General features: G+C 48.0%; 1 protein-coding gene across 12 annotated transcripts in view; it reads right to left on the minus strand.

Moving 5' to 3' along the window:
• The window catches only part of ZBTB7C (zinc finger and BTB domain containing 7C), a 352,767-nt gene that overhangs the window by 186,797 nt on the left and 150,873 nt on the right, over positions 1–15,097 (minus strand). For 5 of the 12 annotated variants that reach the window (XM_053303384.1, XM_053303385.1, XM_053303380.1 and 2 more), the window contains 2 exons: positions 8,583–8,623; positions 1,084–1,145 (listed from right to left, as the gene is read on the minus strand). The gene's annotated coding sequence lies outside the window, so the exon portion shown is untranslated. Of the gene's footprint in view, positions 1–1,083; positions 1,146–4,218; positions 4,371–8,545; positions 8,624–15,097 lie in introns of those variants that run through there. The other 7 variants (XM_053303378.1, XM_053303375.1, XM_053303382.1 and 4 more) reach the window with 3 other exon arrangements.

A 15,097-nucleotide genomic window follows, 5' to 3' on the forward strand; every position in this document is an offset into this window, starting at 1 on the left:
GGAATGCAGTTGTTCTTGCATGGTGTGCCTCTGCATTGTATTACATGCAAGGTGGATCCCCATGTCAGGGAGTGTCCTGGTTGCCTTGACAATGGGTGAGTTTTCCCTCTTCCCTCAACTCTCACCCCCTTGCAAAAACGTTTGCAACTTTGCAAAAGAGTGTGAAAAGCTGCGGAAAAGGAGAAGCCCATTCTGCAGATGTGAAAAATGTTCATGATGTTCACCCACCCCATTTCATCTCAGCATAGAAACAAAAATCCTCCTTATCCCTTGGAAGGATGTCAGACATGACAAGGTCATGCTGGGGTGGGAGAATTCACTAGTAGACATTTTGTCATCTGTATAGACTCACACTTACCCGTTTACCAAATGGTTACATGCATTCCTCAGTAACCTACTACTTGATACATGGTTGAGAGAATCCTTACTGATAATAGTTAACTAGTAAAGTAAAGTTGCGCTGTTGAGTCGGTGTCGACTCCTGGCGACCACAGAGCCCTGTGGTTTTCTTTGGTAGAATACAGGTGGAGTTTACCATTGCCATCTCCCATGCAGTATGAGATGATGGCTTTCAGACTCTTCCTATATCGCAGCTGCCCGATATAGGTATTTTCCACCAGTGGGAATTCGAACCAGCAACCTCTTGCTCCCTAGGCCAGTTACTTCCCCACTGGGCCTTTAGGTGGCTAGATAGGAATCAGTAAAAGAAACAGAGTTTGGACAGGGAGAGTAGTGAACAAACATACTAGTTTTCCTTTTCCTTAAAGTGCTTTCCCCCCATGACAGTCTTTGAAGAGAATGAAATGTACCCTATTAGTGTATGAAAATCAAAATATTTCATTTAAAATAGAATGCTTTGTGGCTCTGTCCTAAGCATATAGTTTCCTTGTATTGCTTCTTTGCATTACTTCTAAGTCCTACTTATTTTAGTGGACTTACTTGGGAGTAAATGGATGCAGGATTGCTGTCTTAGCCGCTCATGTGCAAGCACACCAACAAATTCACTCACTCTTGTTCCTAGAAGCAGTCAACCTCAATTAGTGCATTGAAGTAATTAAGAGCAGAGGACTTCATTATACTCACAATTTGCCTCTTCTCAATTTCAAACTTCAGAAAGGCATTCCTTGTGATACTCTGATCACGTCCTGTGGGGGGAAAGATCAGAAAGAGCAATATCTGAGATAAAGACCAGGTATTTCTTTGTGGTTGCTATAAATCGACACCGACTTGAAGGCACTTAATCAATCAATCAATCAATTTCTTTAGATGATACAAGCACTGGATCACTGTTTCAAATGGGCATAGGTTTTCTTCAAACATGGTGGAGGAAATCTTAGAAGGCACTTGCTATGGAAGATGATGACACCCGGCCCTGCCTACTATCACCCCAAATGGTCAGTTTTTATGGAAGAGTTCAGACAACATGAAAAAAGCCAAATCTCTGGTTCCTGAAGTTTGGTGGAAAGTGTGATTTCCATGAGGGGTGAGGAGATAACCTGATATTCGTCGTGTTGTCCAAACCCCACCAATTTCCGTTTCATCAGCCCTGATCACAGTAAGAGTCAACATTTGTCATTGATTTCAACTCTTGGTTACAGATGTCGGCTCCAGAACCATAAGCAGAGCTAACAAAGCCAACAGTAGAGAGTTTTGACAGCACAACCAATGTCAGTTTTGTCACACCACCCTCCCACCCCCACAGGAAGTTGGGCATGCTACCAAACTTTGGGAAGCAGAGTTTCAGATTGTTATGTGTCATTTGTACCCACCCTATGTTTTTTTAAACTATGGGTGTATAGAACTCATTGAAGATTTTAGTGCTGTGAAGTTGTCCTGCTATGATATTTCAAGATCACAATTCAGCAGGCCCCACCTGAATTCCATGATTGCCCCTGACGCAAAGAGAAATTTCAGGTACCCTGTTCACACACTGAGTTCAAAATGAACACCATCTACGTACAATGTGCACATGATTCTGTTTTGTATATTAATACAGTCTTTTACATGTTATGTTCAACATGCATACAGCACTGCACGTGATCTGCATTCTATATTTTCAAGGAGTTCAGTACCGGAGTTTAAAATGAACACATTTACAGGTATCCACATGAAAACATGCTTGTGTGAAGGGTACAAAACGTATACTAAGAGTAGGATATATACTGTGTAGAAGAGTCTATTCACACACACAACTTACATGAAACATGGGTAAATTAAACATATATAATGAAACACACAATTACTGAAGAAGATGTCTGTGTTCTAGACCCCCAAAAGTGTGGCTGAAGGTCAATTATGCACATAATCCAAGAACTTGTAAGAGTAAAGATCTGGAAGGACTTTATGTATCTACATGTACAAGGACTATGGGCATAACTGACCTTCAGCCACACTTTGGGGGGTCTAGAACACAGACATCTTCTTCAGTAATTGTGTGTTTCATTATATATGTTTAATTTACCCATGTTTCATGTAAGTTGTGTGTGTGAATACTCTTATACACAGTATATATACTACTCTTAGTATACATTTTGTTCCTTTGGTCCGTGTATCCTCTGTTCTTTCATCCTGTGTGAAGGGTACAAGCAGAAGGAAAGCTTCAGGCCTCAAGCCTCAATTTTTTAATGTTTTAATTTTTTTGGTGGGAGGAAGAGGAAATACACTTTGCAGGATGAGAAAAACAAGTTTGGGGGAGCACAATAAAATGAGGGGCAAATTCCTCAAATGCTTAGAGGGAGATCTGTACCCCGGAACCCGTAGATACACACAATGTTTGTGTGAATAGCTCTAGGGGAGAAGGAATTGTATGGATGCCAGACAGTGCCCAGGTTTATTTTTGCATTGTTCATTTTCAATGGCTATAGCGAAGTCCAAACCAAGAGCTTCACCTCTTTGCCTATACCTCCCAGAAAGAACCCTGGCTAACCTGAAACCACAACTCCAAGTCCCTTTAAATAACCAAATAAAGATAAGTGCAGCAAACTCCTCTACCCTCTGGCTCTGTGCCTGCGCTATTTCCCAAAATGAAGCCCAGCTAGCTGCCAGCTCCAACTCGTACCCTCTTTAACCTGCACAAGCCAGATAAGGATCACTGGATTAAGGAGTGTGTTAGGATGTCAATAGCTTGTGAGAGGCAGGCCTGCCTTGTTTTCCTTCCCCCTACTCCCACCCACAACTTCTGCATTCCAGGAGATCACTGGGTAAAAACCAAAATCTGCAACCATATGATAGCCATTAAAAGCCTTCCCATGAGCAGCTATAATTGTCCAGGAGGATAGTTTAGCCAAAGTCCCTTGCCATATGATAAGCTCCCATAACCAATCAGAAATCTAGGAACATATGAAGCTGCCTTAGCTGGATAAGTCAGACCGTTGGTCAATTCTTCTCAGTATTGTCTGTGCTGACTGGCAGCAGGTCTCCAAGGTTTTAGGCAGGAGTCTCTCCCAGCCCTACCTGGAGGTGACAGGGATTGAACCAGTGGTGTAGCCAGCGGGGCAGTGGCCCGTGTTCTGCCCCACCAGCACCCGCCCCTTTGTGCATGACATCACATGCAGGGGCCCCTCCTCTTTGCACATGATGTCACACAAAGGGGGCGGGCGTGCAAGCCCTCCTGATCTCATTTCCAGGCTGGATCACATTTATTTCCTTACTCTTTCTCACTGGAGGCAGAGGAAGGAAATAAACTCAGCCCAGCAGTAAGCACTGCCTGCGAGTGAGATTGAACGGGATGAGGCGAGCCCTCTGGCGATCGGGACATCCCCCCTTTGCAAGGGATGTCACACGCAACGGGGGCTCCGGCGGCCCTTTTCATTGGCGGCCCAGGTTCTTTGAACCCGTTCACTCCATGGTGGCTCTGCCCCCGGACTGAACCCAGGACCTTCTGCACGCAAAGCAGATGCACTGCCACTGAGCCACTAAAGCCCTATCTGTAGCATCAAAGGGCTCTTTAAGCCACTCTTGATGCAGCACTGTGGCTATGTCAGGAAGGTATGCCTTGGGGGAAAAGACTGCAAAGGTGAGAAACAAATGGGAAGAATTTTGAAAAATCATAGGCTTGTTCACACAACCATTAAGTGGGTAGGATAAGCATCCTACCCACCTTTGGGAGCTGTGCATGCTCTCGGTTTTTGGTCCTGTGAGAGTTAAAAGCTAGGCTGGGAGAGGGGGAAAGTGATTGTGTGGGAGATGGGTTCAGGGTTCAAAGGTGTTTCCTCCTACCTTGGCAAAATGCAGGGTAAAAGTGCTGGGTAGAATGACGCCATCGAAGCCTGCGCCTGCCTCCCACACAATCACTTTCCTCTCCTCCAACCTAGCTTTTAACTCACACAGCACCAAAAACCACAAGTTGCGTTTGGAAGCCTTGAAAGAAAGAGTCCTGTAGAGAGAGAGTCTGAAGTTACCAGCTGAAGAATGAAGAAGTTAAGTTGGAAAGAGTTGAAGAGTGTCTTTCAGAATGAGAGAAGAGTTCAGCTTGCAGTCAAAGCAGAGGACTTGGAGAAAGACAGTCTGAGAGAGGCTGCAGAACGAAAGAATTGCTGGCACAGAGCTGTTAAAACCACTGGCAGAGAGAGGTGACATTTCTGCACAAAGGACATCGCAGAAGAACCAGGCTGGATTGAGCCCCAGGTATGTATTGTGACTAGGACAAGAGACTGCAGAAGGGAAAAGCCAGAGTTGTTAAAGGTGATTAAGCAGTGTTCCCTCTAAGAGGGATTTTCAGATGTTGTTGACTACGATTTCCATAATCCCCAGCCAAAGGTCACTGCAGCTGGGAATGCTGGGAGTTGTAGACAACAACATTTGGGAATCCCTCGCACAGGGAACACTGACTCTAAGTTAGGGCTCAGTGAGAGAGGTGGTTCTCACGACTGCCAAAATGTGGGCAAAGGGAGCCTAGCGGTCATGGGAGCTGAGCAGCTCCCGGCAGCAAACCACCCTAACTACCCCGGCCCTTAGCCCATGTTAGTGGAGCGAGTGCTCCGCTAACCGGGGTTAACGGATTGTGTGCTGCCATGGTGCGGCTTCGCACCGCAGCAACTCACAAGGAGACCCCTGACTGGGAGGCTAAAAAGCAGCCTCCCGGCTCGGGGGTCCCTCCAGAATGCTCGCATAGAGCATGCTGGAAATTCCGGGGACGGCGCGGTCCCCAAACTCGCAAGCCCCTGCCGGCTCAGTAACGGAGCCTGCAGTTGTGTGGGTGGCCAAACTGGCCAGCTAGGGCAGAATGCAGGATTGTCTGCTGGGAGAGCGGGCTAAGCCCGCTGTCCCTGCTCAACCCAATATGGCGGTTCCCGCTGATCATGGGAACCGCCTCAGAGTCAAGTTAGTGGATGCATTTTGCCCACATTTTGTTTGCTCCCTTATGCTCTTTTGGTTGATGGCTTTGTTTCTTATATATACTAAACTTGTGAAGCAACTTTTGACTGAACTAATTGCAAAGTAGAATTTCTTGTTCATATCTGAAGGAAAATTGTAGCTTGTGTTCCTCCACCCCGTGCCTATAGGCCTTACCACTCTACCAACATTTGTTTTTGCAACATCAGTTTGAAAGGCTGTTGTGGTAGACTAAAACACAAAAGTCTACTTGGTGGCAGCAGTTAAACTGGTAAATTGCCAGGGAGATCTGGGTCTCCTGTTAGCAGCAGGGTGGATCCTCCACACGTGGTGGCAAGCTGTGAGATCGGCAGCTATTCCTCCACAGCCTGCATCTTGAATTCTTTGTCTGGGTGACTGAATTGGATAATAAAGGAGATGCCTCAACAAATGCCTCTCTTGCTATTTATACAGGGGAAGAAGTAGTGAAAGAGTTCCATGACCTGATGCAGGTGAAATCTGGGACCTTCTGCATGCAAAGCATGTGCTCCATCTGCTGAACTAAGGGACTTCCCAAAGCAGGGGCATAGCCATCATTAGGCGACCGGGTTCAAATAACCCGGGCCACCCCCCTCAGGGGCCGCACCTCGTGGCCCCGACACGCCCCCGCGTCTGATCTCAGATGCGGGGAGGCTGGTTTAGCTCCCGAGCAGGGCTGCACAGCCCCGTTCGGGAGTTAAATGGCCATCGCTTCATTCACAGTGTGGCCAGGATCTGATCTTCCCTGCCTTAAAGGTAGGAAAAGCCACTTCTGGCCGCGCTACGAACACAGCGCTGGCCTGAATCTAACTCCCGAACAGGGCTGCACAGCCCCATTCGAGAGACAGACCACGCCCCCCGCACCTGACATCAGACATAGGGGGTGGGGCAAGCAGGGCCGCCGCTGCACCTGGACACAGATCACCACTGGTCTGGCTCCGCTACTGTTCCAAAGGAATACTGAACCACTAGCATGCCAAGAAAAACCTTTCGGTGGCAGTTCCAGAGCAATACAATGAGGCGATACACACAATTGTAGAAAATCGGGCTAGCCTCCGCTAGCCTGATTTTCTACAATTGTGAGAACCATCGGGCTCGGCTGTGAGCCCGGTGGTTCTTGAGCGGGTAACCCGCTCAAGTAGCCTGCCCCTTAAACCGGGTTTGCGGAGTGAGTGCTCCGCAAACCCAGGTTTTTTTATAGTGAGTAGCTGCGGCACAGCTCCGCGCCGTGGTTACTCATGAGTAGACCCCTGGTGGGAGGCTGAAAAGCAGCCTCCCGGCTCAGGGGTCTCCCCAGTATGTCCTGCATGCTCGGAGAGGGCATACTGGAGCTTCCGGGGGCCGCACGGCCCCTGAACTCCCCAGCCCCCGCTGGCTTCGTTATGGAGCCGGGAGTCATGTGGGCGAGTGATCCGGCCGCCCAGGGTTCCTGCCCTGCTTGTGCGCGGGGTCCCCGCCCACTCTTACAAACCGGGTCTCACTGATCGTGAGACCCAGCTCAATATCTAAGAGGCCAAAGACTGCAGATGACTAAGCCGCCACGGGAAGTTTCATTGCTACGCTATGCTCCTTGGAGGAAACAATGTGGACCATGAGGTGGGATCATGGTGTTGGCTTTCCAATAACAATTCCAAGAACAGTTGTGTTATTGCGCTCCCAAATTCAACACTACAGATGAGTTGGATACCTAACTGATCTTTATCTTTGCACATCAGCAATTTTTTCTTAAATATCATTGTGAATCATTTAAAATGTGGAACTCCATAAGATACCAAAACAATGAAACATTTGGTGTATTCCTAGTTATCCTGAAAATCCCAAGAATCGTTCTCTCTTCCTCTCGGTATCCAGTTTCACCTCATTTTCAGACTTGTAGTGGGGGGGGGCGCTACAGCGAGCCCACTCACCCCCTGCAAATTTTTCTCTGCCCCTCCCCAAGTTTTTACAATCAAATACTTTTTGAACTGCTAGCTATACTGCAATGTAAAGGAGAATAACTAAAGTGGTAAAACCTGGTCCCCTACTTTTTCTGGCACGCCCCTTTAGGCTGACTATGGGCTTGCTTCTTTAGATCCCCACACACCAGGGTGTGTGCGCAGATTTTTGCTTTCTTCACCCACCATTTTTGCTATTTTGTTAAACGGTTGCTCTAAACGGCAACTTATTCAAGCACAAACAATGGACAGGAAACAAAAAGAGAAAATCTCTTGTAAGGTTGGTACATTTCCCTGCCACCCGACATGCACACATACACACACCTGTTCTGAAGCAGTGGTATGAAACACTAACAAGACAATCTGGATGCAGTAAACAATTCCTAGAGGCAAGCGGTAAATGGCAAGCCACTCTCCAGTTAGCAGTATACCCAGTGATGTCCTTTAATTCCTGTTGGAAGCGTGGCTGTGTGCTAAGGTCAGCAGCAAGCACAATCCGCCCCTTCTCCCCTCCCCAAAGCTGCTAATGATCCCATCTGCCTTGACGAACCTTTAGAGAGCCCGACCTTGTGCCCTTTCGCCTATACTTCTCCTTCGCTGCATCACCAACCAAGATCATTAGGCTGATGTTGGAACGGCTACGCTAGCAACTAATGGTTTTGTCTCCAGCGATGAAGCTGCTAAACACTAGCAAGCCATCAACAATAACAGAAGGGGAACCGCTTAATGCTGCCCATTCAAAACAAGAGTGGTCTTATGAAGGTAGAACCAAATAGGAGAAGGTCTTGGTCCCCGAATATTTTCTATAAGATCCCAGGGCTCCCAAGCTCAAAGGGCATGCTTTGCAGTACTCCTCTCTTCCCCAGTTGCTGGTAGTTCTGACAGTAGTCACAGGTTTACTTTCAGCTGCCAGGGCCCCCTTCCCCTCCTTTGGGTTCCCTTTTCCCCACACAGGTATTTCTACCTTCCCACACGTTGGATTAAACACAGTTCCGAATCACTGTTGGGCATTGCATGTATCCATAACAATTTTAATTGCACACTACACTCTCCATCCGGAAGCCGAAGAGGTAGATCTGAATCATGGTTTACGTGCTGCCCATGCAGTTGGCTGTCTTGCAACACAGCTTGCACAATTAGCCACCACTTTTTCCAGAGATCTGATGATAAGATTCACAAGCTCGCTGCATTTTCAGCACACACATCCGCAACACATCAGAAGACGCCATAGGTTTGCAACATTCCTGTCTCAGAGTCACCTGTCAGCTGATGATGATGGGATCCCAGTAGACTCACCTACTTGCCTTTGAACGCCATCTTTTCCACCTTCCAGGCAACTGGTCAATAAAAAGTTGGAGGGCTCATTAACAGGAAGATTTAGAGGCTGCTCTCTCAGGGATATTATCCCGAGACAAAAATCCCTTTCCTCCCTGAACAAAGACATTCAAACATTCCACTTTGTTGACTATCTTAGGTCATTTAGGCTATCTATCTATCTATCTATCTACACCAGGGATTCTCAACGTGTGGGTCCCCAGATGTTCTTGGACTTCAACTCCCATAATCCCTACCCCCCGTGGCCTTTGGTTGGGAATTATGGGAGCTGAAGTCCAATGACATCTGGGGACCCAAAGTTGAGAATCCCTGATCCACACACACACACACACCCTATCAGATTTACATCTGCTTAGCTTCAAACTCTGCAAGATTAGGTACCATCAGACCCTTCATTGCCTGGACCAGCTACACTACATTCCACATGATCACTTATCCCAGGGGCAGTCCACTCTGTCCAAATTATTCTGCCACTGGCAGTGTTGCAGGGTGCCCCCCATTGCTGCCCCTGGAGTAGCTCTTCGAGACCTCACTGATCCTTGTGCGCTTTGCAAGGAGCACGTCTCCTCACACACCTTGGGAAACTTGCAAGAAGCACAAGGAGAGAAGAGGAGGTTGCTGGCAATCTCCCCCGTGCCACTTTCAAAGCTTGTAAAGCCTAGTGTTTAGAGGGGCTGTCCCTCGCCAGGGGCATGGGACAAGGTGGCATTTGGTGTCACCACCCCTGACTGATCCCAGGATGAAAGAGAGGGTAAGTAACAAGGTGCTGATCTTATCAGCGATTGACTCCTGCCTTTGAGCTTATTTCAACCGCACATATTCCAGGTGTGAATCATGAGTTTTGAATCAGCAAATCAATCAGAGATGGAAGGGTACAAATTCCAGGGCAAATATTAATGTAGACAGACCTTCAAATACCCAAGACTAGCCCTCCTGACCTTAACATTCTGGGCTGCCTTCTACTGAGCCAGACCCTTGTGCAATGGCTGGCAGCTGAGCTGTCCAGGGTTTCAAGCAAGAGTCTTTCCAAGCAAGAGTTTGCATGCTATGGAGATGTACCCCCACCCCACTGAGCTACAGCCCTTCCCTGAACAGATAACCTATCTTGTCCTTACTTTAGGACACGAATGGCCAGCTGTCAGCCCAAGGGACACCCCCCCAACATTTATTTTATTTTATTTATACCGCCCTTCCAAAATGGCTCAGGGCGATCTACAACAGAATAAAAACAATTAAAGCCAGTTAACAATTAAAATCAAAATGATAAAAACAGAATAGAAACCAATTAAACATTCAATCAGTTAAAAATCCTGGAAAACCAGGGCAAACATTTAAAACAGTTTACAGCAGTTTAAAAACTGATGAACTCAGTAATGAACTCAAATTACGGATTTATGCCAGGAGTGCATTCCATAGCCCAGGAGCAGCTAGGAACATAGGAACATAGGAAGCTGCCATATACTGAGTCAGACCATTGGTCCATCTAGCTCAGTACTGTCTACACAGACCGGCAGCGGCTTCTCCAAGGTTGCAGGCAGGAATCTCTCTCAGCCCTATCTTGGAGATGCTGCCAGGGAGGGAACTTGGAACCTTCTGCTCTTCCCAGAGCAGTTCCATCCTCTGAGGGGAATTTCTTACAGTGCTCACACATCTAGTCTCCCATTCATATGCAACCAGGGTAGACCCTGCTTAGCTAAGGGGACAAGTCCTGCTTGCTACCACAAGACCAGCTCTCCTCTACAGAAAGGAGAGTTACAGAGAAGGTCCGCCTCTGAGTGGCTACCAGACGAACCGGTGGTAACTGGAGATGGACCTCCTGGCACTGCCAAATTCAGAGGTGGTCCCTTACCCACTGCTGCTGCTGAGCAAGGCAGCCCTCCTCAGCCTTCCCAGCTTCCAAGGCCCCTGGAGTCCTGGAAAGGCGGAGGAACAGCCCAGATCAGAAGCTGTGCATGACGCTCAGGGCTGCCAGTCAGAGCTTGGTCTGCAATGCTTTCCCAACAGGTATTGGCATATGATTGAGAGTCGCATGCCACTTCCAGGCTGAGCTAGGCCTCAACCTTCCCAGCGCTAGAATGGAGTGGTGTCTCCAGACCCTTTAAGATGAGGCAGACTCTCTCTATTCCAGCTTTAAGAAAGAGGCACTGTCCTATCCCAGTCAAACGGCGCTCAAGGCTGACTTCCCTTCCTTCCTAGAAGCCCCCATTACTGCTGGGGGCTCTGGTAATTCTCTGCATTAGCACTGAGAAGATTTTTCAGCCCAGGGGGCCGGATTCTCCTCAGTCAAGGCATCAGTGGGGTGGGCGTACTGAGGTGAGCAGTGACATCAAAGCCAGGAGTAAGCTTCATAAAGGCAAGGAGCTGCAGCAGAAGTCTGTTGTCCTCTTGCCCTGTTTGTGGGCTACACATAGCAGCAGAGGCGGCCCTATCGTGAGGCATAGTGAGGCAATCGCCTCAGACGACAGATTACTAGGACGGCGGCAGATGCCCGCCCCCCACTGTCACTATTGAAGCCACTCTTTGGAACCAACCTGACCCTTGCAAACTTTGCATGGAGTGTCTGTTCTCACACTTTTCGCAAAGCTTTCAAGGAGCCTCAGAAGAGAAAAGGAGGCTGCCAGCAACCCACCCTCCTCTCTGCACCCCAAGACCCTTCAAGGCTTGCAAGGGTTGGTTTTGAAAAGGGGTGGTCCCCAGCAGGAGTGTGTGAGAAGGTGGCATTTTGGGCCTTGCCTCAGGCGCCACGATACCTTGGGGCTGCCCCTGTCCTAGAGACACCTGTCCCCAGATTGGCCACTGTTAGAAAAAGGATGCTGGGCATCGGGGAACCCAGCTCGATAGGACTAAGCAGAGTGCTTCTTACATCCTTGTGTTATATGCCTCCCTAGCAGCATGGCTGAGAAGGATCTCTTTTCCCCCTTCTGTTCTATTATAGGCAGGACGGACTCTGGAAAACCCAAAAGGCAGCAATCCTTCCCTATAGGTTTGCCATAGGATGAGGGGTCTGCATAACTTGAACACCCCCAAAGTGCAGGCTTCCATACAGATGCAGTGGTCAGATAGCCCTATTGTAATTTCCCTTGATCTACTTGAGGAATGCCAACTTTTCCATTCAGAGTAAAAAATATCACAGGCTACCATTCCCACTATCCTATCCCTGGCCCCGCTTTTTTTAAGTCGCTGCATTTATTATTGCAAAAAAATTGACTGATCTTCCTTCTGGAGAGCAGTAGACTTGTTTGTATAATAAAATGACAGGGCAGATATACAGATTTTCCACTGATTCATTTTTCCTCCGCCAGTCCTTTTGAAAGAAATCTATTCATTCGAACAAACGCCAGATAAAACCTTTTGTAGTCAGTTTTGCTCCGAGAGATAGCAGTCTCCTCTCTTTTTGCACACTGGTAATGAATTTTCACAGAATAAGCCCTAATCCAGTCAAGGGACCTGCTTTATCAGTCAGTGCACTTTTGTTTTTTAATTTCTACCGGTAAATGGGAACTGCTTTTTGCTATCTACATCTGGAAGCACCTCGACCATGTGTTTCCCCCCACCCACACTTAATTTTCCCTATCACACTCAAATTCAGGTTGGGTATTATCTGATACCGCAGGATTGTCACTCCTACTTTGCCTTTTTATTTGGCTGAGCCTTTTCTAGGAAACTTGCCTTGTTAGGTGATTTTGGAGTAAGACTAGGTTTGTTTGTTTGTTTATTATACCCCCACTCAATTGTATCAATTACAGTACCTAGCTCAGTAATCCCCGAACTGTGTGCAGGGGAATACTGGTCTGGGGTGAGAGACTTGCTAGCCTACTGTGACAGATAAATTCAAGTCTCATGTGAGACCAAAGTATCTGTCTACGTAAGAATACAAGAAGAGCTCTGGAAGATCAGCCCAAGCTTCCAATGCGTCCAGCTTCCTGTTTTCCAAAGCAGCCAACCAGATGCCTCCAACTCTCTTCTGCTATTGTTCTCCAACAACTGACATTCAAAGGTATACTGCCTCTGAATATGGAAGATCTATGTGGCAGGCATAACAAATAAACAGTTAAAAGCTTGTCCTCCATGAATTTGGCTAATTTAAACCAACAGACTGCCACCGCCCCGCCCCCCCCCCCCCAATCACCACATCTTGAGACATCAAATTCCACTGTTTCATTGTGTGTTGCGTGAAGGACATATTTTTATCTGTTCTAAATTTCCTCTCAATCAGTTTCCTTGGATGACTCTGAATTGCCGCACCATGGGAGAGGGAGGAGGCTGCCCACTGTACTCTGAATGAGTTACTGCTCCGACCCGGCCTCTTTCCATCAGCCCCCACTAAGGACTGCCGTATCTCTGGTTCTATGTGGCAGTTCTGTTGTGTGTGTGAATTAACCCTAATTCAAGATGCAGGGAGATTACCTACTTCCAGGAGAACCATACCTAGCACAGTTAACTCCTGCAGAAAACACAGAGGTTGGTTCCTCTGAAGTCAGTCCCTAAAATCTTTTTATGCATGAAGTTACGGTGAAGTTTGCTTCCCATTTTCATTCAAAAGAGCCTGTGTGAGGCAAGCATCAGAAGTTTGAGAAATGCTTCATTTAAGCCCTAAAGGTTGTTGCTAAAAACTTCCCCTAAAGTGGGATTTGAGGAAAAGTTGGAGGGTCTAGCTCTAGGAGAAACCTCTGTAGAAATTTTAAGAGATGACAAAAGCATGCTGCTGAGGTGAGCAAACTTCAGGGCTGGCCCCACTGATGAGGTGTGATGAAGCAGCCGCCCCCAGAGGATTGGCAGAGGCGGCAGCTTGTGCCCTGTGCCCACCCGCCACTGCCACCAGCTTCCTCACCACACCTCCCTCCCCTAGCCCCCCTTTTTGCCTGGCAGTAGCAGCCACCACTCTGTCTCCTGCTCCTGCTCCCTGAATTTTTGAAAAGCCCGTTAAACTTGCTTCCACTCCCTGCTACCTTCCCTCTGCCTTCTCAGAAGCCAGGAGGGTAGGCGGAGGAAGCAGAGCAGAAGCAAGAAAAGAAAGAGGGGAGGAGGAGGAGGAGGAGGAGGAGAGGGCTCCTTCTCTGCTTCCTTCTCTACCAGTTGGGGAAAGGCTTCTCCTCTGCCGGGGGGGGGCAGGGGGGAGAGGCAGCATGCTTTGCACACAAGTGGTTGACGAGTGAGAAGCATGGCACACTGTGCACACCCCCAGGGATGGGGTGTGGTTGTGGCAGAAGGTGGCACCACACTGTCTCAGGTACAGTTGGGCTTGGGCCAGGCCTGGGAAACTGTATCAAAGGAATTTTTCACATTGCTTCTAGTTACAAGTGAATGCCTGGAGGCATCTTCTACAGAGTCAACCAGTGGTCCACCTAGCACAGTAATTGGCCAGAATACTCTGTTGGGAAAGTTATGATACGTTAAAAGGGGCTCCAGACTAACAGGTAGCAGATTCCTTTCCTGTACTAGTCGACACAAGAGCTGGTCTTGTGGTAGCAAGTATGACTTGTCCCCATAGCTAAGCAGGGTCTGCCCTGGTTGCATATGAATGGGAGACTTGATGTGTCAGCACTGCAAGATCTTCCCCTCAGGGGATGGAGTCACTTTGGGAAGAGCATCTAGGTTCCAAGTTCCCTCCCTGGCTTCTCCAAGATAGGGCTGAGAGAGATTCCTGCCTGCAACCTTGGAGAAGCTGCTGCCAGTCTGTGAAGACAATACTGAGCTAGATAGACCAATGGTCTGACTCAGTATATGGCAGCTTCCTATGTTCCTATGTTCCTAAAGTAAAGTACATCTATATATGCAGTTACAAAAATACTTGTGACTGACAAGTCTACTTGTTTGCTTTTTCTAAATTCGAACAGCAGCCACATAGGTCTCTTCCTGTACAGCTGCTCTTTGCCCCAGCATCAATGGGAGTTTTCCTCCCAGGTCAAATCCAACAGTGTGTGTGTGGTGGGAGCAATTCAGAAGGTAGCAAAGAGTTAAAGCCCCACTTTCCTCTGCTGTGGCCTGATCCTGTTTGGGGCCCCATGTGGCAGCTATTTACATTTAGGGAAAGCAAAGAGGCAGCCCCCAATCAGACAAAGAGCAGAGTGTACGGCTTAGCCCTCACTCAAGGCAGTTCTTCCCTCTCTTCCTTCCCAGGGTGGCCTTTCCATAAGGCCAAGTGAGATGGTCACTTCAGGCAGCAGATGACAGAGATGACAAGATGCCCTCCTGACCCCTGCTTAAAAAAAGAAGAAGAAGAAGGGGAGGAACAGGGGACGGGATGGGACGGGACACAGAGGACTTGATCTAAAACTGCTCCCTTCCCTTCCTCACTATTTGTCCAGTGCCTTTAGAAACATAGGAAGCTGCCATATATTGAGTCAGACCCTTGGTCCATCTAGCTCAGTATTGTCCGCACAGACTGGCAGCAGCTTCTCCAAGATTGCCGGCAGGAATCTCTCTCAGCCCTATCTTGGAGATGCTGCCAGGGAAGGAACCTGGAACCTTCTGGT

This window comes from Hemicordylus capensis, chromosome 2 (genome assembly GCF_027244095.1).
Source record: "Hemicordylus capensis ecotype Gifberg chromosome 2, rHemCap1.1.pri, whole genome shotgun sequence".
Lineage (NCBI taxonomy): Eukaryota > Metazoa > Chordata > Lepidosauria > Squamata > Cordylidae > Hemicordylus > Hemicordylus capensis.